The 24,142-nt window shown below is 40.5% G+C and overlaps 1 protein-coding gene across 7 annotated transcripts in view; it reads left to right on the top strand.

Moving 5' to 3' along the window:
* The window catches only part of FAM110B (family with sequence similarity 110 member B), a 115,513-nt gene that overhangs the window by 49,889 nt on the left and 41,482 nt on the right, over positions 1–24,142 (top strand). Inside the window, exon 1 of one of the 7 annotated variants that reach the window (XM_076329676.1) lies at positions 4,952–5,056. The exons of 5 other annotated variants lie outside the window; for them this stretch is intronic. The gene's annotated coding sequence lies outside the window, so the exon portion shown is untranslated. Of the gene's footprint in view, positions 1–4,951; positions 5,057–14,318; positions 14,338–24,142 lie in introns of those variants that run through there. One more of the 7 variants, XM_076329680.1, reaches the window with a different exon arrangement.

Below are 24,142 nucleotides of genomic sequence, written 5' to 3'. Positions count from 1 at the left end.
ACATAGCACTGAAGGAAAAATGGAAGGAACTTGAGGAGAAACGGAAGGTTGACATTGGGATGGAGATGTGTTGGAGTGATATGTGGCGGGAAGCATGTTTCAGGGTGACGTGAAGTCTTTAAAATGACTTATCGTTTGAATTTGGGATTTCTGTGTTCTTAAGGATGCAAACAGAATAACACTGTGTTCTTCCACGTCTGTTTGTGTGGGCGAAGTGCAAGTGCTCAGCGTAGTAAACCTCCTGCAGGCTTGACTTCAGATCCTTCTTTACTGCATCCATCAGTGGTAGGATGAAACACACCTCATTGACTGCTTAACTGCTCCTCCTCTGCTTCTCCGAGGTGGCAGTGATGGACTGGTATCTTCATTTTGGTCAGCTGGGTCTTCGATAAAGATACTGCCAACGTGTAGGTCTGTGGAGGCGAGGGATGGTAATGTCCTTTGGAATGTGGGGGTGTGAGGTTTTCTCTGAGAAAAAAAACTGAATATGAATGCTATAAAAAAATACGCTGTAAGAATCAGTCTTAGTGCCGTCCTGCAGGGAATTTCTGGCTTTAATATTGAGACGTCTCTGCCTGTTATTAAGCATCCAGAGGAAGTGCTGTCTGGGGCGTTTAGAGATATAATTAACATATTTGGAAAAAAAAGTCCTAAAGTTGCACGTTAGCTGACCAGCTTCAAAACATCATCGATAGTGTTGACATGTACACACATGTATATGCACACATGTACGGGTAACTGCTGTCTTGCCAGATTGAAATCGGGATCAATCCAAGAAATGTGCCTGTGCTTCATAAAATGAACATAGGTTTTTCCATGCTGAGTGCCAACCTTGAAGCCTGGCATTTGTGACTTCCTGAGAAAAGTTTATATGGCAAACAGTAGGCCCATGTTTTGTTTTCCTCCACGAATGATGGTGGGTCTTGTGATGAGTTTACCACCAATCTGCAGACTTCCCAAACTCTACCAAGCACTTGCTGGGAAAGGAAAGAGCCCAACAAATAACTATTGTGAAGGCAAAGGTAGTTTTCACAAGAAAAAGAGAATAATGCTAGATAAATTTCTTTGGGAAGGAAAATTGAAGTGTAGAAAAATCTGTGGAAGAGAAAATTGTCCCCTTATCTTTTAATCTGTGTAAATATAAAAGGTACCATACAGAAATCTTAAGATTTTGTTGTTGTTATATATGCATAACCATGGGATGGTTTAGCTTACTTCTAAAAGTCTAATGAATGCATCAAGCCAAGTAAAATATTCATTAGAGTAATTGGTTCAGTTCAACCTCTCAAGGCTACAGCTTGGAAATACACACGCTATTGCCTTTAGAAATGCAGCATGTTGATTCACCAACCTTTTTGCTCAACTCATTTTCATTCCGTATGCTTACTATACTTTGCAAAATCTAATTAAGTAACTGAGGTAGCCGTTTCCAAGCAATATTTGGTATATTTTTAAGACAAAGGTTAAGTGGTATCCAGAGTGAAACCTGTTCAGTTGCAAGACACGTCAGAAATTTTTTCATTTTAAATATTTCTGTATTGAAATCATTGGATATATAAGTACTTATAAAAGTGATCATAACATAGTAAAAACTTATTTGTTCCCAAAATAGTCATCTGTCTGTTAATTCACTTAGATATGCCTAAATGAAGTGTAAAATTCATTAATGTGCTAGCTAGGCAGTTTTCAGTAAGATGCCGGTTTCAGTGTCATATGATGAATTCATCATACCCCCATAGGTTTTCCTCTCTCCTCCCCTCTGTGATGGGCATCTGCCTCAGTCCATATGGTTTTGGAAAATTTTGATTGAAACTGTTCTGTCAAGGAACAGGGCTAGAGAAAACCTAACTTGCTTTCAATTTCTAAAAACATTGTAGAGACATTCTGTTTTCATGCAGAGGAGCAGGAACTTGAAGCTTAGCACAGGCAGATAACTTGTGCCAGGGACAGACTTTTGCTTTCGATGAAAGTCTGCCGAATATTGGCCAACTCGCATACGTTTCACAATTTGTTCACTTCCAACAGAGACTTGGTGAAGCTGAGGAGTCTCTTGTGACTGTGTCCTCATGACACCTCTCTTGCTGGCACACCTATACGTGGCCGTATCCTGTCTCAGGTCTGGTGCATGGTCCAGGCACTTGTGTGCGGTCACCACGGGTGGTGGGGCAGGCTGGTGGAGCTCTGCGTTGTTCTCAGTTGGAGTTTTAGCCACTTGCCTTTGCTGAATGTGGACCCTCGCAAACCACCGCTGGCTCCAAACATCAGACCGGCGGTGCTGTTCCCCACGCCTTCCTTGCCCAGCACATCGTCACGATGTTTAGAAGTGACTGTTAAAATCAAGACTGACATTTGGACTCTTCTGACTGGTCTAAGCTAAGCACAGAGGTTTAGTGGATGATTGTGTTGCAGAGACAAGTAGGCGTCTCTTGAAATGCAACTTTGCAGCTGTCGATGGGGAAATATCCTAATGGAGGACCCGAACCACTGGGGAGTGGTGCCGGACCCACACAGAAGGGAGCAGTTGAGGGCTTGGGGAGCTTCTGGGCAGAGACGGGCGATGCACAGGCTTAGCAGCTTGCATGGGAGGGAGCCAAAATTGAGAGTCCCGTGGCAGCTAAAGACTGTTTAATTCCTGTTTCAGGTTTCTTGGTCATTTTGTCACCTGTCGTAGGTGCCTTGGTGGTCTGTGAGGGTGAATTAGATAAAAGGGAATGATGTACGTCTCCTTGATTTTCTTTATTTTTTGTGTGTGTGTGTATCTTTTACTTTGCTTAGCAAACTGAGCATTTCCAATATCTGGATCAAAGGACTTAGGGTCAAGACTACTGGTCGTGTTCCCCTGTTGCTACCTTTGGCAAAATGTTGTTAGAAAAATCATTGTGGATCTGATCATCAAATAACTGGGCACCTCTTCTTCCCATGTCTCTTGAACCCTGCTTAAATTAAGTTTTTAACCTTTGTATAACTGCCCTTACTGCCTTTATTCATGAAATACATAGTTTTCTGGCTTCAGGCAGTACTGCTGAGAAACTTGTAATGTTCTTACAGTATTTTAAAGAAGCACAGTTTATAAAAATTGATGAGCTTCTTAGATGATGTAATCTGAAAAGGAAGACTTAATAAAATAGCCGCCTCCGTTTATTGCAACACAAAACTTAATGTTGACTACAAGTTGAATCAAGGGGTAAAATGTCACTCTTCCTGCATTTCATTTTTATTTCTAGCCATATATAGCTTTGAGAATATTTTTCTTACAGAGATGAACTCTGCTTCTAGCACAGGGCGACTCATTATGAGCAATTTTCACTGGCAGATTAAGAAAGCTGTGACACAGCTATTTACATATTGTCAATAAATATGGTCTTGCACTGTTACCACATGGAAGTCTTGTTCCATTAGTAACATTTTATGTAGTAGCAAATATAATTTTTGTACTGAAGTAAGTATGATAGATAAAAATGTTCATAAACAACCTTTAATATCATGCACTTGGACTGTGCCTGATACTGTATGGTGCTGGTGATAAGAGTAAAGAATTAGGAAAAATGCTGGTGTGGGCACATAGGAACTCGTATTGCAGTGCGGCTCGGGGTCTTGTTAAGTATAATGGTTTTGGATATGTTTTATGTGTAACTTAGTGGAACATCTTAAAAATGTGTTGTAAAGTTTGTATATGCATAATGCTGTAGCATTATGATATTTTGGCAATATTGATCATGAAAAATGTACTGTATCTCACAAGAGACAGCTGTCATTGGCACTTCTGAGAAACAGGCTGTGTAATTCCACCTTGCCACTGACGTTTGAAAACCTTTTGGTCAGTGTAGAGCTTAGGTGATTATATGAACCATGTGGGAGCAGGAAACTTCAGAAGATTGTTCTCCGATTTGTGCTAGTCAGAGCGAAGATTAATTGAAACATGCTATCAAGGAAGACTAAACTACAGGTGCCTGTATCTTTTTTTAATGATTATTTATCTGATATTGTAGAAGCTCTCAGCATCTTTCAAATACACAACGGTCTCTTAGATCGTAACATTCCTTAGTTTTGTGGACTTACATATTTATAAGATGCGTGTAAGGCTTACTTGAATTAGTTCCCCATACTTGTAAGGAGTATTTGCTCACGGTAAGTATTTTCCAAATGAATTGAGTTGTTTTGCATAATGGCAAAAATTTCCTTGGCATTTCCACCATAGCCTCATGAAAGCTTAGTTAGGACTTTATGTGCCAATGCATACAGAAACCCTCAGGTCATCTGAGTATCTGCCCACGTGTAAACGTAAAGGACAGAGGGGGTCCTGTTGACTTCTGTAGGGCTACTGTGTGCTGAAAGCATGCGTGTGGTGCCTCGCCGATCTGAGGTCTACTTTGTAGATTGTGAAATACTGTACATAAACCAGTCTGAGATCTACTGTGTATATGACGCTGGTAATGTGTACATTCAAAACAAGAATTCCTACTGGCGGAATAAACTGCTGCACTTTACTGTCTCTTAATAGACCTAGCAAACTACAAGTGGTCTGCTTCTGAAGGAGCACTCCTAAATATATCCTTTTTTCAGAGACAGAGACAGACCTCCTCGTAGGCGAGTCATTCGGAAAAACAACAACAACAAAAAAACCCAAGCAGGAATTTTATCTTTATGCGCCCAGACAAATAACAATCCCAAATGTTGATGCTTTCGGCTAAAAGGTGTAATCTGTTCGGCTCTCGTTTCCTCGCGCGCGGTGCCTCAGCAGCCCTGTGCTATGGCAAACGGCTATAATTAGATTAGCAGCCCGCTAAGCAGCGGTGACAGTCTGCGAGCCTCAGCGAGCATGTGCTGGATTCTGCATGTGCCTCGCGCTTATTGGCGGGCGAGGTTGCTGCCTGCCGGTTTGATAGGTTTCCCCAGTAATCTTTATGCTGCATTACAGACATAGATACAGAGGTACTGTGTGCATGCAACGGGAGAGGTGCTCAGCTTGTAGCGTAAAAGAAAGCCCACAGATGAAAGGCACTGGTCTTTGTTGCAAAACAGCAGTACTTAAGGACCGCTAGCCGCAAGGGGAGAGGTCAGTGAAGGAGTTTTACTTGGTGGTAATTACTTTCAGGTCTTTATCTCTCCGGTAAAACAGTCATGCATGAAATGAATACTGTTAATCATGTCATCTGTTTAATTTGATCTTGCTTTCATTAATATCATGTGTACTCCGGCAGGAGAGCCATCAGATTACAAAGCATATCATTAGAGTGGATTTAGTATAAAAATAGAGTGTATTTATACAGGAATATTGCTTTCATTTGGAATTTTGAGCCTGTGCATGTGAGTAATTTTACTGGTTGCCCTTTGTTATGCTAATGGAAATATTTCTTTTATTGGGATGTTTTCTGCAGAGCAATTGAATTAGAGCATTTATAACTATTGGCACATGAAGATAAATCTCTATAAATAGTGATTAGTTTAAAGCATAATTCTGTAAAGTGTTCTTTAATTTGATCACAGCAATAACTATCTTGATGGTTCTCTTGCAACCAGATAGAGGGATGAGGAGTAATATGCTATTGTTCTTTCAACAAAGATGCTGGAGCCTTCATGTTTGGGTGGATTCTTTGTTTCATGCACAGGGTTTTGTTTTAAGTGGCTTTCAAAATGAAACTAAAGCCACCCTGCCTGCTAGATTGCAGTATATCCTTTGCTTGCACACACGTTTTTTTTTTTTTAAATACATCTATATCTGTATTGCTCTCAAAGGCTGAATTTTGGCCCAAAGCCTTGTTTATTGTCAGAACTGCTTTCAGCAGTAGAATGAAACAAGATACATATGCCAATCTTTTAATCTGTGATTCTGAGGCTATTACAGTATTTATCATAGCGTCATACTCATTTAAGTTCTTTTCATACTTGACCTATGCATCAATTGATCACAACTTTTCCTATAAAAAGCATGCATATTTAATGAGCACATTTTATAGTGAAAGCTGTTCAGAACAGAAGGAAGCAAGCATGAAGTATAAAAAAAAAAAAGGTCTCTTAATATAGTCATGCCTCATTTGATGACTTTTGAATATTGAGGCTGACTGTTGAGACTTCAGAGTTAATGCCCTTGTCTGTGTCAGACTCCAGAGCCCACATGAACTTGTATATTCAGTCACCAGTCATCTGGCTGGCTGGCTGCCACCATGCGTCTGAGGTACGAGTAGATTGTCTCAGCCAGGATCAGAAAGGTGTTAGGAACAGGAGCTATTTTGGTATTAGTCTTCACTCTTCCCTCCGCACCTATCCATGAAGATGTTTTTCCTACTGTATAAACCAAAGCAAAATTTAAGTTGTTCGCTCTTAAACTATGTGGTATGAAACTGTTACCTCCTGAGTAGATACCCTTAAAAGTGGACATTTATTTGGTTGCTAACTTTATATGGCTGTGGATACAACAGTTATACATGCTTTATTATTTGTGATAGCATATTTAAAAGGAAAAGTATTTGGGAGGTTTGATCACAGCTGGTACATACCAGTTTCTCTGAATTTTTGCTGTTGACTAAAATAGTTACCTTGGTGTCTATATTCACCTGGGTTTTATTTCCAAAGTTGTTTTCTTCAATGCTGACTTGGAAAATGGCATTTTTGCATAGCAACAGTTAAGCCTGGACAGGGAGGACTCGGGATGTGAAGGCGTGTTGTTCTCAGGCTGTTTCATGTTCCCTTGTTGCTCCAAATTGCCAACCAAAAGTGTCTTAAAGAGGTTTTAAGTTCATCTGTGTCTCTTGCCCTTTTTAATAGAGGCTTACCTGAAGTAATTTATCTACATCTTTATGACCTTTGCAACAACATCCCATAAAGGAGTAAATAACGGCGATGTTAGTAATGAAGAAACGTAGAAAGTAATATCCTCAGCTGAATTATATATTTACCATATCCAGACAGTTTATTTTCAAGAGATGAGAGGCTGATATTTTCTGTTTCATGTATTGAGCTATCTTTATTTGTAAGTAACATAAAGCACAGCTAGAAAAATGCTGTAAGAGTTGGCATATTTTTGGTGGTGGATACAGGTAATACCACCACCCACTGGAACTGAAATGCTGCACCAGCGGCTATTTAGGTGTGGACATCTCTACCTCCAAAAAGAGCTGTGATGATCTATGCAAGCATCACCAGAAAAAATGACAGTCATGAAACTAGAACTGGTGACAGCGTAATTTAAACTTGCGATGCCTTAACAGCAAGGAATAAGCTACTTTGTTATTGCTTCTCTTTTTGTTATAACCTTGTTTTTCTTCTGGGTAAACAAAGAAAACAAATTGAAGCAACAGTTTGTGTGGACTACTCTCTAAAAAAGTTGTCATCTTTGTTGCTATAAACATTTTAACTATAACCAGCGTATTGCTACAGGAAATGTAGCACACCTCAGATTATTCTCAATGAGATTTTTATATTCAAGTTTTGCCAGTGAGTTTCTTGATGTAAAAGTTTTTAATTACTCTTTGTTAGGAGATGCGTGCATAGCATGTTTGCTGTGTGCCTCTGTGAACTGTTCTTATTTCTGGTGTGTTGCCCTGTAGATAAATCTCCAAGTCCTTTGTTATGTGAAAGGGAAACTTTTCTTTCCAGCCAGGAATGTATGCTCTGTGTGTGTGTGTGCATGTGTGTGCGTATGTATGGTAAGGGCACAAAAGTATGTTACAAAAATTAAGGTCTCAAGTGTTTCATATATATACATATATAGCTGGGGAAGAATCACTTACACCATCTAACACTAATATATGTTTGTGTAGAAATTAATATGTTGTTAACACTTTCAATGTCATACCAGTACTCTCGTTATAATCCAATAGAAACACAAATACTCCTTGAAGAACAGCATTTTCAGAAACACTAGCTCTGGCTGCCAGCTGGAGATGGATGTATGCAGTAAACTGAGTGCCTGTAATAAACAGTGCTACACTAGCTCTGGTTTGTTAAGATATTATGTCTTTTTACTGCTACATGTGTAAGTGAATTTTGCATTGCTTAAAACCGTACCAAGTCTAAAGGCGAAAGATGATGCTTAAGGTTAATGCTTTTTTTTTTTTGTAGTCTGTTAGCAATGAATGAGATACTCCTGAAGAACAGTCGTAGGGATTTAAACTATTACCACAGTGTTTATTTTGCAGGATTTGCACTTATGTGCCTTACAGTTTTTAAATCGAGTAGCAGTAAGTGATATATGTCTAAAGGTTTACATTAAAATGAGGAAAGTGACATTGTGCCCTAAAGCTCCTTTTTCCTTTTCCTCTGTTTTTGGAACCAACTCCAGTTATTACTTTGCTGATGAAATGTCTGTCTGTTTAAATGGTCGAGACATTCAATAGCCTATCTATAAATGTTTATTATAACACTTTGAGAGTTCATGGGAAATCAATAGCCTTTTCTCTGTGTTTTGTTGAGTGAAGGTCTTTTTATTCTTTAAACCTTAAAACTTTTGGGCTGGGTGGTGGGGAGGCGCAGGCTGAGCCCTCTTGCTGGAGATTCCCTCTGCAGGCTCGGCAAGGTGTACGTTACGTTGGGAAGGCCTTATTGTCATGACACTCTTCCCACACCGATGCAGCAGCAGTAATTAATGTGGTCGGAAACGTCACCACGTTCTCTGTATGCAGACGGCTGCTGCCCCAGCTAGGGGGCATGGGTGCTCCCATGCCCAGGGACTGGGCAGAGGCAAGGGCCCACGGTGGGGAAGGTCTGCCCTGCCCTGCCCCTCCCCTCCCACAGGGCTCTCACCTGCCCGGCACAAGTTATTCTGGGGACTAACTATGTGGAGTCAGAAACTTAAACAGCAGATGAAATATGCCTAGCTCTAGGCATCTGCGTGTCAAACACTTGCAATGTTTAGAGGAAGGTCATATTTTATAGAGCAGGGAATGAATGGAAGCAGCAATGTCTTTTTCTTGCAGTTCTCACAGCTGCAGTGGTATGGTGAATTGAAAACAAAATGGATATTATTAATTTTTTTTTTACATTTAATCTCCTGTTATGATTAATTTTAATTGTTCTTAAATGTATTACCTGCGGCATTAAGTATGGCTTGATAGATTTAATGTAGAATACAACCGGCAAATGGTAATCCTGGATGCTATTGTCTGTGTAATCCTGGTAACGAGATTCCTGTCTCAATTTCACATTGTTCTTTCATGGATGTGCTTCAGCCACCTGTAGGCACAACTACTTGTACAGCCTTTCCATGAAGCAGCTGAAGTTTCCAACCCAGATTCTTACTTTGTAAATATGTCATTTTTAAACACGAATTGTCCATTCCTTTCCGTAACAGACATTATTTGGTTTTATGCCCTGTCATGCAGTTGTTTCATACTTCTGTGGCATATTGGTTTATTAATTGAAACAGTATATTATTTATACTGCTGATGATTATATGGCCATCTATTTTTTTCTGGCTGCGTATCGGTTGGGTCTTGTAGAATGATTTTATTGCATCCATTCATACCTTCCTAATATGAATGCATGTACTACAAAATCCCAATTAATGGCAAAGAAGGATATTAAATTCTTGCCTCTCTTTTAAGGGAGCTTAGCATTTTGGAAGTTGGTAGACTAGCCCAAAGATTAGGCTGTTCTGCTCCTGGATTAGGAAGTCTGTAGAAACACATTCTGTAGCGAAGTTATGCCATGTGTAATACAACTTGTATGGGTTATTTGTGCCACTTAACTGGAGAGAAATGTGAATATCCAAGTTTGCAGTGGTATGCACATTTTCACAAGTTTGGGAATATTTGGCTCTTGCATCTGTTTAGGGTTCATGGTTATAATTGATTTTTTTAAAGTCTGTGTACTGGTTTTGTAGGTAATGATACTGAAGGAGAGATGTTAAAACGATGTGGTGTGTTGGCCAATAATGCAAATGCATAATATGATACAGTCCCTGTTCCAAAGCGTTTCCTGCCTGTATAATCTAGGCAAAAAAAGTCGAGAGAGGAAGGGAGAAACAGAGACAATAAAGGTGAAGTATCTTTTAAGTGACCACAGACTGTGGGCTTGCAAGGTAGGCTGAACAGTCTGTGCTTTAGGATCATAAACCATCTCTGCAAATGTCTTTAAAAAGAGTGAAAAATATTATAAGATCGGTATAATTATTCCTGTCTGTATAAGCACTTACAGTATGAACTTCCCAGGGTAAGGATGATTTCCTTCTGTCTTAGTGTCATAATTGACATTCGGTATTTTGGGCATTGCAGTCCTCTGGAAATGAGTGTGCAGCTTTGTATTTCTACTGTGACGTTACAACAGCAGTCTAGTCAGAAGATGTATGAGGGATTTGATAAATTACATCCCTTCCTCTTCCATTACTGTTGTATCAGCCCTGCTGCAATCCACGGTCCTGTCCCGTCTGTCCCCCCCCATTTTCCTCTAGCATTTTGTGGGGTGCAGAGATTGCTGGTTTGGCCCCTACCTCCCCAAGGACTGGGTGAAGCCCAGCAGAGGCAGTACGATTGCTGTTAATTTTATGTGGAAGGCAGGTACCATGGTGGGTGCAACAGAACAGGACCTCAAAATAGACGGTGTCATTGTCCTTCAGTGTTTTAGTGCCTCTTGTCTCTCTCTTCCCCACAGTTTTCTTCTTGCCTTGCTGCCACCTCCTTTCTAAATTTGTCTGCCCCATTTTCCCATTCAAATCTATCTTGCCTTTTTTTTCACTTTCTCCAATCTATCTCTCTCTGCCTTTCAGCTTCTATCTGCCATTCAACCATGTGTGCTCTCTGACATCTTTGCAACCACTGCTCCCTTCTTGGGGGGGGATATCCAAAAATACCTTGTAAGCCGAGGTGTCCAAGGACGGCACGCAGGTGAAGAATTTAAGTTCTCTTACCAAAGGTGCTTGATTTTTTAAAATATTATTTATTTATTTGTTGGAGCAAGATGTCCTTACCTCCTGCTTGGAAAGCTCATTCTGACTAATACAAATCTTACCCCTGACCTTTCCACATCTGACATATCTGCTTTTTTTCCTCTCAGCCTGTTACCTCTTTACTGAAAGCAAGCATCTCGGTTCATCTTCCTGTCATCCTCCTGTCATCTCTAGATCAGGCCTTTCCAAAATGATTAATGAACTTTGCTGATCGTTTCTGCAAATGGGGCTCCTTTTCATCATGCCTCCGTGGAGGTACCCCACACCAGCCATGCTTCTGTAAGAGCTTGACCCAAGGAGCTGTTTCTGCCCCTCCTGCTCTTTGTAGGTGTCTCAGGCAGCGGTGGCACATTACTGATCTGAATCTTGACAGCTTTACTGCTGCCTGCAGGGCTCTGAGCCATGTGGGTGCTTACTGCCTTAAAGTCACATTTATTTTGCTCTTTTTTGTGCCGGATACTTGGCACATTTGCTGTACTGGGTGCCTAAAGGATCCTGCTAGAGGCTCTGCACTGGAAGAGGGTTTTGCGGAGTGCCTTCATTAAATCCTCACAGAGCAACAGCCAAGCAGATCGTGCCACCATCCCATGCTAAAGAAAATGGGATATGGATTCTTCATCTGTAGTGTGGCTCAATGAGGACCTTTTCCTATGGTATGTGTAGAAAAACTGGGATGCTTCTTGCTGTCGACTGTGATTTTTAGCTCTCTAAAGAGCCAGAGTTTCTGCAAGTATTTTCTCTTTCCTAATGCTACAAAGCAACTTATACATTCTTATTTTACTTCAGCATGACTCTGAAGCCTAAATTTGCATCAAAAGCATGTCTGCAACTAACTCTTACAACAAATCCATTCTTAGAAGACATCTACAAATACTAAATCCATCTGGAGTTGAATTACCATTGATTTTGTTGCAAGCTTGCTGAAACTGGATTGATGCTTCCCTCATCTCCAAGAAATATGTACATCTGCCATTTATAGCGACTCTTCTGATTTTTGCAGAACACAGTACTGGAAGCATTAGGATCCTATGCAGAGCCTTTTTTCTGCTTCTCACTAAAATTAAGTATGGAATTATCAGTGTATATAAACACCTGACGAGGAGGAGTAAAGAAGATGGAGCCAGGCTCTTCTCAGTGGTATCCTATGACAGGACAAGAGGCGACGGGCACAAACTAAAATACAGGAAATTCCATTTAAACATAAGAAAACACTTTTTTTTACTCTCAGGATGGCCAAACACTGGCACAGGTTGCCCAGAGAGGTTGCGGAGTCTTCGTCCTTGGAGATATTCAAAACCCATCTGGGACATAGTCGTGGGCAACCTGCTCTAGGTGGCCCTGCTTTCACCAGGGGGTTGGACTACACAATCTCCAGAGGTGCCTTCTAGCCTCAGCTGTTCTGTGATTCTGTAACTAGAGGTCTCCAAACAGCAGACCAAGCAGACCTCGCAACTCTAAGCAAGCTATTTTTTGTGTATTAGTTCTGCTATCCAAAATTACTTCACATTTGATACCTAACCTTAGTTACGAATGTGCACATGTATACGTATGCACCTACCTATTTCTGGCTGCTGTATAAACATACCTGGAGGCTAGGACAAACTGGAGCATATCAGAGATGGAAAAGGGAGAAGGAGATTGTTTTTTTATTTTTCTTAAGTATACACATGCCATTTCATACAGGCCACACTGGGTTTCGATGCTTTATGCAGCCTTTGTAAATCTCACTTAAATATTTTTCCCTTCCACAATAATATGCTAAGTCTGTATAGTCAAAAATGCTAGATAAAATTGATTTAAAGAAAGCTTTATTCTTCTTAAATGGTTTCTTCTGGGCACTACTTATACATAATTACATCTCTGTTAGGGACCGTGTTAAGTTTAAGTGGGCACAAAGCGTTGAGGAGATCTGCATGAGAGGAGACCAAAAGGCTCCGGGTCAGAATAGGGAGGTGCACCCTCAGCTAGACTCCCTTCCTCAAAAACATAGCTCCAAATTAAGTAGTAAACATGGGGAAAAACTGCCCTGAATTGAGAACTCTCTACAAGCACTCTGTATTTATGCATATACATTTTGGAGTCCTACATACACATATTTACTGCTGTGCTGGTATTCAGCCCTGTTCCTGCAGCCTGTGGTAGCTGTGTAGGTCTGACAGCGTTGCTGAAAACTAAGCAGCTGGACAAGGCTGACTACTAAAATTACATTTAGTCTCTTTGGAATATACAAATGAAGCACGAGGTGACCCTCAGGGGCGGTGATGGAGGAAGCTGTCTCTGAGCATCCTTTGTAGCATGAATTGGATAACTTTGTGGGGAAAAAGGGATACTTGCAAAGTTCTTCATCATGTCCCTTCAAAGCCATGAATCTTGCCTTATAGCATTAACACAGTTTCTTTCTCCTTTTCAGCCCCCATTAAAGTAAATTTTACCCTTGTTTAAATGATCACCATCATTAGTATTATATTTTTGGGGGCTGAAGAGGTTGTCTTTGTTTACATCTTGGCCAAGATAAGTGACAGAGCATGCAGACCTGACGTTTTGTATTTGAAGTTGCAGAAACCATTATCTTTGTTCCCATTAGCATTTGGATTTTTGCTGTTTAAATACAAGGCAGTGCCATGTTTTCTCTTCTGATGCTCTGTGTTCAAATATGGTGTGGGATTTGCTTTTTCCTGCTTGTTCACAGGTCTTGACAGGTCATCTTAGAAATGCTACTTAAACATTTCTAAGACAGTGAAACACTTGCAAAAATAATAATAAAAATCTGTTTTGAAGATGAAAGAAACCAATCTCTATTTATGAGAGCTTGCTTAGTTCCATGCTTAACATCAACTTCAGTCACAGCCGCTAGGAAGTTTTGAACTGTTGTTGTTGTTTGTTGAATTTTCAAAAATTAATCAGATAAATCCTTTAATCCTTGTGAACTGTACCATCTTTTCCCTGTTTGTTTCATTTTAGTTTAGCAGTTAGGCTTTTTACACTTGAATAGATTACTTTCTTTGGTCCATGCAGTTATCTTTTGAAAATCCTTTAGATGTAACCTGTAGTAGTGGAGAAGTTGTCTTGTCAGGTATCACAAACATGCATGAAAAAGGAATGGGTTTGTCCTGATAGCTTGTGTCTCCCTTCCCTGCTCTTCTTTTCCTTCCTGCATGTGTGTTTTTAAACCATCCCTTCCTCTGTCTGTCCTCCAGCCCCTTTTCTTTCCAAGTCTATTATGCTCACATGTGCTGTGAATTTCGATTTCAAGGACTGTTTGGCCATCTGAAGCAAGAAGAAAAAGTCCTGTTCCATATTTTAAAGTGTAAAACTTGCTTTTCATTTCCTTTTTGTGATATATCTGGAAACGTTGCAAATGTTTGATGTGAAATTCTTCAATAAAAATGGGACCTGCCCATAAATCAAGCTGCCCCGCAAGTCTGAGACGGGCTCGGCGCTGCCAGCAGCAAGTGGTAGGTTGTTACCGGTGTGACAGTTGCTTTGTTGTGTGGTCCTGTCCTTCCAAACTCCACAGGGACGAGGTGATGGAAGTGGCAGAGGGAGTTCCTGTTCAACTACTTGGAATATTTCTATGGTGTTCCCCAAGGAAGAATTTACTACTTGTAGGGACTTGATGTCAGATCTTCAAAATGGTTTTAGCAATTTGCTGCTTCTGGAAGTAACGTGTACCAGGGTGCGAGTTTCCTGCTTTTCCTCACAGCTGGAAAGGAGTTTTCATTAAGCATTGAAGGTATTGGATGAGCTCCTTTTTGTAGGATGCTTTCTTCCTGAAACCTGCCATTTGAAGGATCCTGTAACACCAAGCCCCGTAGTGTTGGAACAGCAATTGCAAGTTGCACAAAGGCAGATCCACACCAGGTGCTTTTGAGAAGAACAGCGGGACAGAGGTGTGACTTCTTGAGATTGTCATAATAGCTTGAGATTATTACAACGTTTGGTTTCTTTCAGGCGGAAGTACCAACCAAAGCACGACCCTGTACCTTGTCCCACTGCATCAGCGCTCTTGCTCTGCTGCGGAAAAATTTGGAAGCTCTGTGCGTTTTTATAAAGAGGACAGAAACCTAGCTACAGTGATGCTTATGGGGACCCTGTTTGCATTTTTTTCTTCAAAAATGGAGTTACCGTGTTTAGAAAATAAGTTGTTAATACCGAGAAACAGGCTGATGAAGTTAACTTTTACTACTGGTTCATTTCAATTTTTTGCACTTGTGGGATAAGTCAGATGGCCCAGTTACAAATGCAGAACTGATACAGCCTCAAAAAAATAATTGATTTTTTTCCCTCTCAAAGAGTAAAACCATACTAGGCGTAATTCTGTTTCAGTCCCTGTTGTATCTAGCATGATCTTAGCATAGTTTTGGAGTCCAGGGGGACTTCCTTAACATCCCTATTTCACATGAGCTGTCACCCGAGGTGATTTGTACTTCTTTAAATGTACTCTCCCTTGAAAGTAAGTCCTTAAATAGTCTGCATAAGTTTTGAATGCTTGAGTTGCCTCTGATACGGTTAGATTACAAAGTTTATTTCTGTATAGATGTGATTTTTTTTGTCTGTATAATTTTTAAGTACATAAAAACAGGGTTAACAGTCTCTCCTCTAAGTTGTCCCCTGCTCAGCTGGAATCTTGAATTTGCTTTCAGGGTCTTTTAAACCCCTGAAGTGTCCCAATATTTCTTATCAATAAAGGTCACTTTCTTGTCTAGCTAGTGCAATTGCTATTAAATTAGCCTACTGAGATCCTTATGTCTTAAGGAGCCTTTATGATGATCTTTCCAGACAAAGCAGCACTTATACCAGTTTCATAATTTCTCCCCAAGGTAAAAATTCTGCAATCCACTTGAATCAGAAAATATCTTTCTCTTCCTGCCTTAAACCTGTTAATCTTTTAAAATAATAATGAAAAATGGATGCATAAAAAAAAGCAGTCATCAAATACAGTATCAGTGGAATAAAAACTGACCAGTCCTTCCTACCACTGCTTTATTTTTCCCAAGGTCCTCACAAGCAGGGGAAGCCCGTATCTTGAAGATTTTCCCAGTGTAGCATGCCTAAGATGCAGCCTTCCCTGTCTGCCCATGCTGTGAAATCTTCCATCCGTGTCTCTCGTCCTACTACTGAAGTACTGCACCATCGCTCTTCTAGATGAAAGCAGCCATGTCCCACTTATATCAATTCTGAATATTGCTTGAAAGAGCATTTCGCAAGCCTGCGTCTTTGATCATATCATCCCTCTTTACATCTTTTTGTTGGTTCCTTCTTCCCTGTTGTACCCAGTACTGAAACTCTTGATAAGATAGCCTAACATTATCTATCATCTCTCATTTATTTTCACAGTGTTGGTTTCCTGTCTCCATAATGCCATCCTAAGTCACCTCGTCATTACGCTTTCAAACAGTTATCTTTTTGCCTTGTTTTACGTCCTTTCCACCTGGGAAGAGGTAATACTGTTAAATCAATTCACGTGCTCCACTGTGTTATGGTCTTCTTTTAATTTACCTTGTATCACCAAGCAGTCTTACAAAATGAATATTAGTAACTTTTCAATTAAGACCTAGAAAAAGGTCTTTTCAGAAGGACCTGCATTTGTACTTGTAACAGTGCATCTGGAGAATCGTATCTGCTGGGAAGACTTGGCTGTGCACATGGTAGGCAAAAGCTTGTAACGCAACAGAAACTTGCTGAGGTGTCTTCACTGATTACAGAGAACAAGTCTAGTCCAGTGGCACTTCTAGATGAGTGGATTTGTACGCAATGACAATTACCATCGGTTAGAAAAGCAAATTGTCCTGTGAAGGAAGATAAAGAATAATGTTAATACAAGATAAAGGACAGCTTAAAGAATGCTGTAATGAAGTAGAACTTCTTATGGTGCTATTTGGTATTGAAGGTCCTAAACAAATTCGGTATGTATTTTCTGGTGCTTCACAAAATAATTTGTGTGGTGGCTGTGGGAGCAAAGGCAGCTGTGTCATTTTGGAAGACTTGAAGCATTGTATTGTGGCCTCGCAGAGGGGAAGCGGTCTTCCTTCAGGAGCCAGGAATTGCAATAATAATTGCACCTTTTCCACTGACCAAGCGCTGTTCTTCATGTACGAAACAGGAATGACAGGGGTCCAACCCGCGTTGTGGTTCCAAGCATTAAGTAAGTAACTGTTTAATACCATTCTGGAAAGCCAAGGGGTTTTTGTTGTTGTCCTTTCAGGTTTGATGGTGGGGTTTTTTTTAATAGATGCCTGAAATTCTGAAGTCCAGTTTTGTTTGCCAGATTATTCAAAATTGTGCTACATTCACTAGCTCCCAGTGAAGGCAGTTGGCAATGTTCCTGTGTGGTCACTTCATTAAAAAGCAAAAAAAACCACCAAAACCCCAAACAACATGAAACTTATTTATTGAGGGCTTTATCTGTATTTCCAGTGTTCACATAAAAACACTTGGGAGTGCATGGCTATTAAAATCATTGGGACAGTGTTAAAAGAAATCAGAAAACTTCTGAACATTAACTGCTGTTAGATATTTAGAAGACATCTGCAAACAGTAGCTTTCTGAAGTAGCTTTCTTAAGAATTTGTATTTCTTTTCAGTATACAAAGAATTATGAGGATAAAGAATGTAATGGGTCCCTTAGAGGTGCCAAGTGAGATGTTTGTGAAACGCTGTCACAGAGGTCTACTTGGTACCACAGCACTGTCATAAATAAAACTCACTGGTGATAACTTGGAGCAGATAAGTTTTGAAAAAGTACTGGGTACTAATTTAAAGGAGGGAGGGAAAAGACTAAAATTAAGGAATTTCCTGTTTTAAGGATTGAAGTAAGCACAGGAAATAAGATGCACCTTGAAATTCAAATGCAACTGGTAAGTGTTTCTGTTTCTTAGAAATATGGTGGCATATTTCTTCTAGGCTTACAGTGGGGGCAGCATTTTTTTTAAAGTTATTTTATTGTAAAGGTAACGTGTGAGAGAAGCGCATGAGTACTGGAAAGGTCACAGAAAATGCACAAAACCACCAGGGCCAGGCAGATTCCCAGCTCTGGCCGTTTTCCATCGGTGCAAGCGGGAAGCTGGGACGGAGAGGGATCCCTCAACCGCCCCTGCAGCTCCCCGCACCGCGGCAGCTCGCCCCCAGGGTGGGATCCCCTTGGCTGGGCTAAGCAGATCCTGTTGCCCTGGTGCCTTTTACCATCGGTGGAGAGAAGTGGGCAGGTGTGGGTACGGCTTCTCCAACAGGCTTGGGTGGTAGAAGTGGTCCTTCTCCTCTGCCGGCTGTGGAGGGGACAGGATAGATGGGCTCAGACGTGGCTGCAGTTTCTTGGCCATGTTGCTGCTCTTGGAAGCTGTTTCTGAACCTAACTGCTGCAGTGGTTAGAAACGGTTTAATTTCCAGCATAAATTTTTCCTTAGCATAATATTCTATACTGATAACTTAAAACTTGTTGTACTGCACTGTGGTGTGGTGTCCCCCCTCCCCATATGTACTCTTCTGTGGAGTGAAGCATCTGTAAAACAGAAAAGATATTTTCAAGCGTACCTTCTTTGTATCATCTCTTCAAGTTTATATAAATTATGTGGACTTAGTGGCAGTTTACAGAAAAGCAGTGGAAGAATCTTTGTTCCCCATCAAAAGCTATGCATATTACATATACACATATATATCAGGTTTGAAAAAAACACCAGGCATGACGATGGTGTGTGATCATGGAGGCCAAAAGGTTTATGCAATTTGGCTATCACTTCCCACTGAAACTGGTAACAGGCATGGGAATTGTCGGTAATGGTCACCGCTATACATTGCACGGCTTGGGAGGAAACCCTGTCTCTACCAGAGGAGGGCTAGTTCAGGAGCAGCTTTTCAATCTTGATTGCTTTTTAAAGCAGTCATGGTTTGTAGGTGTGTGGTAACCAAGGGAAGGGTGTAGCCGGCCTCTTCACAATTAAAAATAATCTCGTTATCAGCACACGGGCGCTTTGCTGTGTCTCTCTGTGGTTCTGGGAGTTTTGGGATGGATGAGAAGCGGAGGCTGTAAGCAGGTTTGAAAGGTGAGGAGGAACATGCTGGTGTGTTGGGGCTGGGGGCATCCCGGGGCTGAGATGTCTAACAGCGTGGTGGCGCTCCTCATGTCGCCATCAACATGTTTAGATGTGTATGTGCCAGTTCATTGACTGAAATCTCTTGGGTTTTTGTAGCAGTTGCTAAGCAACTACAAAACACTTCACAACAGTATTTTTCTTCTTTACCCTGGGACTGTCCTTGCAGCAGGGAGAGGAGAGGGGGAGTGAGGAGCACAGTGGGGTGGCGGGGTGGCTGCCCAGCAGCCTCTGTCCTTCCTTCCACCAGTCACTGCCAAGGTGATGGAGAAGCCCCCAGAGTCATACTGTGCTCCCCTTGCAAATTTGCAACTCTTTTACACTGTCACAGCAATTTCATTTTTTTCATGTGCATAAATATTACCCTTGACAAGAGAAGACGCTGTATTTTAAATGTTCCTCTGACAAGGAGCAAAATTCTCCAGTAAAACTTTGGTATTTTAAGGCAGGCAATCAGACGTGCAGCAAAGGGACGTAAAATGAGAGCTCTGCTCCTGCTGACCCACCGGTGCCCTTCACCCTCAGAGAACGGGTGTGCTCTCGGTGTGGACGTCAATGAAAATAACTTTAATTTTTGCACCACCCCTGCAGTTCACATAGTATAAAAACAGCCAGGTGTGTGAACTATTTTAGTGGTTGTCACACTAGCTATGAAGTTATAAATTCTGTTGTTGGTATTTCAAATTATTGTTTCCCATAAATTATGACTTACATGTAAGGGTTATGACCAAATTAGTGCAGCTTAAAATTGGCTGGTGCTTTGTGCATTTTTATCATTAATTACTGCCAAGGACATCGTATTTTTAGTTTTGGTGCTTGATTTATTTTCAAGCACCTCAATTTTACAACTCGTGTATTGTTGTTTGGCAGAAAGGCAGCTGCTTGGGATCCAGAGCCACTAGTTTGCAGTAACAACTGTTGGTTCTCATCCTTACCAGTTTTTCTTTCCAATTAAGATGCAGCTGTTAGGACTTTTGGAGTGTGGGGGGGATTATTTTACCTAATGAGGTAAATAGGATAATCCTAAAGTAAGGATCTGTCCTTCAAAACAGCCGGGAAAAGACCAGGTTGTGAGACCTCAAAGTTTAGTGAGAAGTACCCCGGGCTGTGATTTTTGTGACAATCTACGTGAAAAGATCTGGTGTTTCTTTTCTCATGTAAATGGAAGAGAATTAATGATTCGGAGAAGATTGTCCTAAAGGATTTTTCACACTGCATCTTTTATAATAGGGGGATGTACATTTGCTAATGCCTTTGAACTCACAGTTTTCTTGTGACATTTGGAGCACTGGCAGATACAGGGCTTTTTTACTTTTTATTGAACAGATAAGTTTGTGGGGTATTTAACTTTTTTTGCTTAGGTACTTGTTCAGTGCTGTATGTAAAAAAATCCCTGAGCCACTTTTTTTTTTTTTTAGTTATAGCCTATGAATGATAATCAGCAGGACAGTAAGCCCCACGCATAAATCGTTGCAGTGTGTTGCAGACTGTACAACTATGCTAAACCAGCCGTTTAAAGTCAAGCAGGCTGAAGATGGTCAATGCTAGATTTGAGCTTTATGTGTAATTTCACTTTGGTGGCCCATTCATGCATATGTGTTTTTTGAAAAGAATATCATGTACTCTTCCCCCAAACGCCACCCATACGGCAGAAAGTCACTCATGCCTAAACAAGTGCATCCACATTGGAAATCACACAAGTTAAACTGTAGTGCCGTATATACATACATACAGAGAGAAAGCGTGTGTGTATGTGTACATATATATGCCACTACATATATCTATATAGAGTATATTTTGACTGATGTATTTTCCCGGGTGGAATATCCTTTGAACAGGAGAGCAGCTTCTTTATATCTTCTGGATGTGATTTTTGGAAAGCTGGGGGTGGAAGGGGACAGGGATCCTGGGTTCCTGGCTCACTTACTGCTGATTTGTGTGGCAAAAGAAGGCAAGGAGCAATCGTGTGCTCATATAAGTCTTTTTGGAGGGATTTGCATAGTGTCTTTGGACACTGTTTCCTCCTTTCCCTCCAGTTTTCTGAAAGGAATTTAAATTATAGCCAGTTGTTTCAGTAAATTAATCAAAAATGCTTTGGCATTACCTCTCAACTATAAATGATGGCATCATCTAAAAGAGTAAAAACTAGTCAGCCAGGTCAAAAGTAGAGAAGTTGAATATTTGATATATTCTCCCACTAATAAAAGCGAGTAAAAATTCCTATTAATTTTCGTAATAAAATCTCTAATTTCACAAATCATTGAACTCGGTGATCAACTTAGAACGTTAGTGCTATTGGCAAGCGCTATTATAAACCAATACATCTAGCTCTTACTGACACAACCGTAAACCAATGACATTTTTCTCTTTTATTTCAACACAGCAAGAGTCAGAGAAAGTTCATATAATCTCAATGTTTTTCCAAAGATTTTTATGAATGATAAGACCATGGGAATACCCCAAGGAGGTTGTTATGGCAGGCTTATGACAAAAAATATTTATATACAATGAGATGCTATCTTTTAATAGAAAATATCCAAATACAAGTCTTCAGGATTTGAATTCAAATACTTGATGCCATTTGAATAAAGACCATTGCGTGAAAACTTGCTGGGATGGATGGGGCTCCTTGTCCTCATGAGATCCTGTGGTAGCCCTTGTACGAAGGCGCTGCACGGTGTGGCTGGTTGGTGAGGGTTGGCTGTACTGAGAGCATTTGTTCTCAGGGTAATTTTTTTTTTTTGAGATATAAAGAAACTAATATTTTTATCAAATTTCTGTGAATGTAGGACAGATAATCCAGTCTGTGTGGATGTGATGACCATGAAGATGATGTCTTTTGAACATTGAACTTTATATGATAATGTTTTTAACTTTAATATTCTCAGTTTGAAGATTGTCTGATCAAGGATGGCAGGTTGACTTTTAGGGCATGTAGTGCCATTTAACGTCCCCCAGGGTATCTGAGACAGCATGGTGGGCAGCATCCTGGTGTGTAAGAAGCTGAGTGATGTGTCACTGTGTTTTAAATAGTATGGTGACAAGGAAAGAGTGTCTTCTGCTTGAGAGCAGTCTGCAAAAGTAAAACCAGAGATGGGGTGTTAAAACCGCATGTCTGAGAACTGAAACCACAAAGACCCTTAGCAAGTCATAAGAACTGCTTTTTTTGTTGCTGGTGGTGGTGATTCTTTTTCTGCTTACACAGGATCTACTCCTGCATGAAAAACAAAACAAATTCTGTTTGTGTCTTAATTTAAAAAAAAAAAAAGTAGGAATAGTTAAAAAAAAACCCCAAACACAAACAAGAAAAACCCCAATGAAAAACCCAAGCCCCCAAAACTGAAAAAGCAAGAATTTTTATAACTTGCTTGATCACTAACTTGATTATAGTGGATGTATAAAAAGTGGTCCGTTTTGGTAGTACATTATGTTACTATGGGAACATTGACTTACTAATTTAGAAACCCTTCAGGCTAGTTTTGAGACACTAACATTGCACTAGTATACCAAAACATGAAAAGACTTATTGCCAAAGTAACTGCTAAATGTTTAGGATGAGCCCTGTAGATACATGTGGACGTGTCTTCCCCCCAATTTCTATTAGGATTCACATCGTTTATATTATAAAAAAGATCTGTGACCAGAAAAAAAAATAATATTAATTTATCTTAATGGTTGCACTGTTTTTTCTTATTAATTTGTTTTATTTCCTTCTTGGAATTGGACCTTTGGGGTCCCATTGTGAAAGCCATGGTAGGTGCAACTGCTTAGCCCCCCAGCTACAGGGTGCTGTTATTAGGGATACGTGCTTCCTGCTCCCGATATGTGGACTGTATATCACACTCCAAGTCCTGGGTATTAACAGGTTCTGTATCATCTTATTTGCGTGTGATCAGTTTTTTCCAACAGTATTGATTTATATCAGCTGCACTTATATCGGGGAGTTTTACTACCAATTTTTTTTCTCCTGCATATTTGGGGAGGGGGGGGAAGCAGCTAGTGATTCAAATGTTCTATTGAAATGCTACGTAACTGTTGTGGTTTAACCTGGCAGGCAGCTAAACACCACATAGCTGTTCACTCACTCCCCACCACAGTGGGATGGGGGAGAGAACTGGGGGGGGGGGAAGTAAAATTCGTGGGTTGAGATAAAGACAGTTTAATAAGACAGAAAAGGAAAGGAAAAAAATAATAATAATGATAAAAGAATATACAAAACAAGTGATGCACAATGCAATTGCTCACCACCCACCAACCGATGCCCAGCCAGTCCCCCAGCAGCGGTCACCCCTCCCCTGGCCAACTCCCCCCAGTTTATGCACTGAGCATGACGTCACATGGTATGGAATGTCCCTTTGGCCAGTTTGGGTCAGCTGTCCTGGCTGTGCCCCCTCCCAGCTTCTTCTGTGCCCCCAGCCTTCTCAGTCGGTAGAGCATAAGAAGCTGAAAAGTCCTTGACTAGTGTAAGCACTACTTAACACACCGATGTTTTAGTTGTTGCTATCAACATTATTCTTATCCTAAATCCAAAACACAGCACTGTACCAGCTACTAGGAAGGAAATTAACTCTATCCCAGCCGAAACCGGGATAGTAACTAGCATTATACTTATTCTCAATTAATAAAGAAAAAAAATAAAAATGTCAGCACTAGGGAGGATGAAATGCTAATATTCGCTGGGAATGCAAATGCCTGTTTCCATGAGATGTGTCAATGTCACTGTTTCTTACTACAGCTATAATTTCCATTATCTTATTGTAAAAAAATAAAGTCACCTGTTACACTCCTGTCATGGGTAACTTCCTATACAGTGGAATAATTTTTAGGCTCAACTCATTGAACCTGTTCTCATAACACCCTCTGAGGCTGCTGTGAGCCCTTATTTCTTGCTGAGGTTGGCGAGAACTGTGGTTGTGTGACTAGCAAGGTGTGTGTATGCCTGGGGTGCTGGTAAGTTATGGCCTTTTTCACCAGATCTCACCACGGGGGATTTTTGGCAACGTTTCTTCACTCACATGCTTTTTCTGTTGCATATCAATATATGAGCACACAACTGGATTTGTCACTTCTTTACCTAACTCAATTACGTTAAGCAAAGCCAATCTTAGCATGGTAAGTAAGCAGTGTTTATTAGATCTCAATTGAATTGATTCTGTAGTCGAACTAAAGAAGAT

The sequence above is a fragment of the Aptenodytes patagonicus genome, chromosome 2 (genome assembly GCF_965638725.1).
Source record: "Aptenodytes patagonicus chromosome 2, bAptPat1.pri.cur, whole genome shotgun sequence".
Lineage (NCBI taxonomy): Eukaryota > Metazoa > Chordata > Aves > Sphenisciformes > Spheniscidae > Aptenodytes > Aptenodytes patagonicus.
The sequence above is the reverse complement of the archived record's forward strand: the minus strand, read 5'-3'. Positions and strand labels throughout refer to the sequence as shown.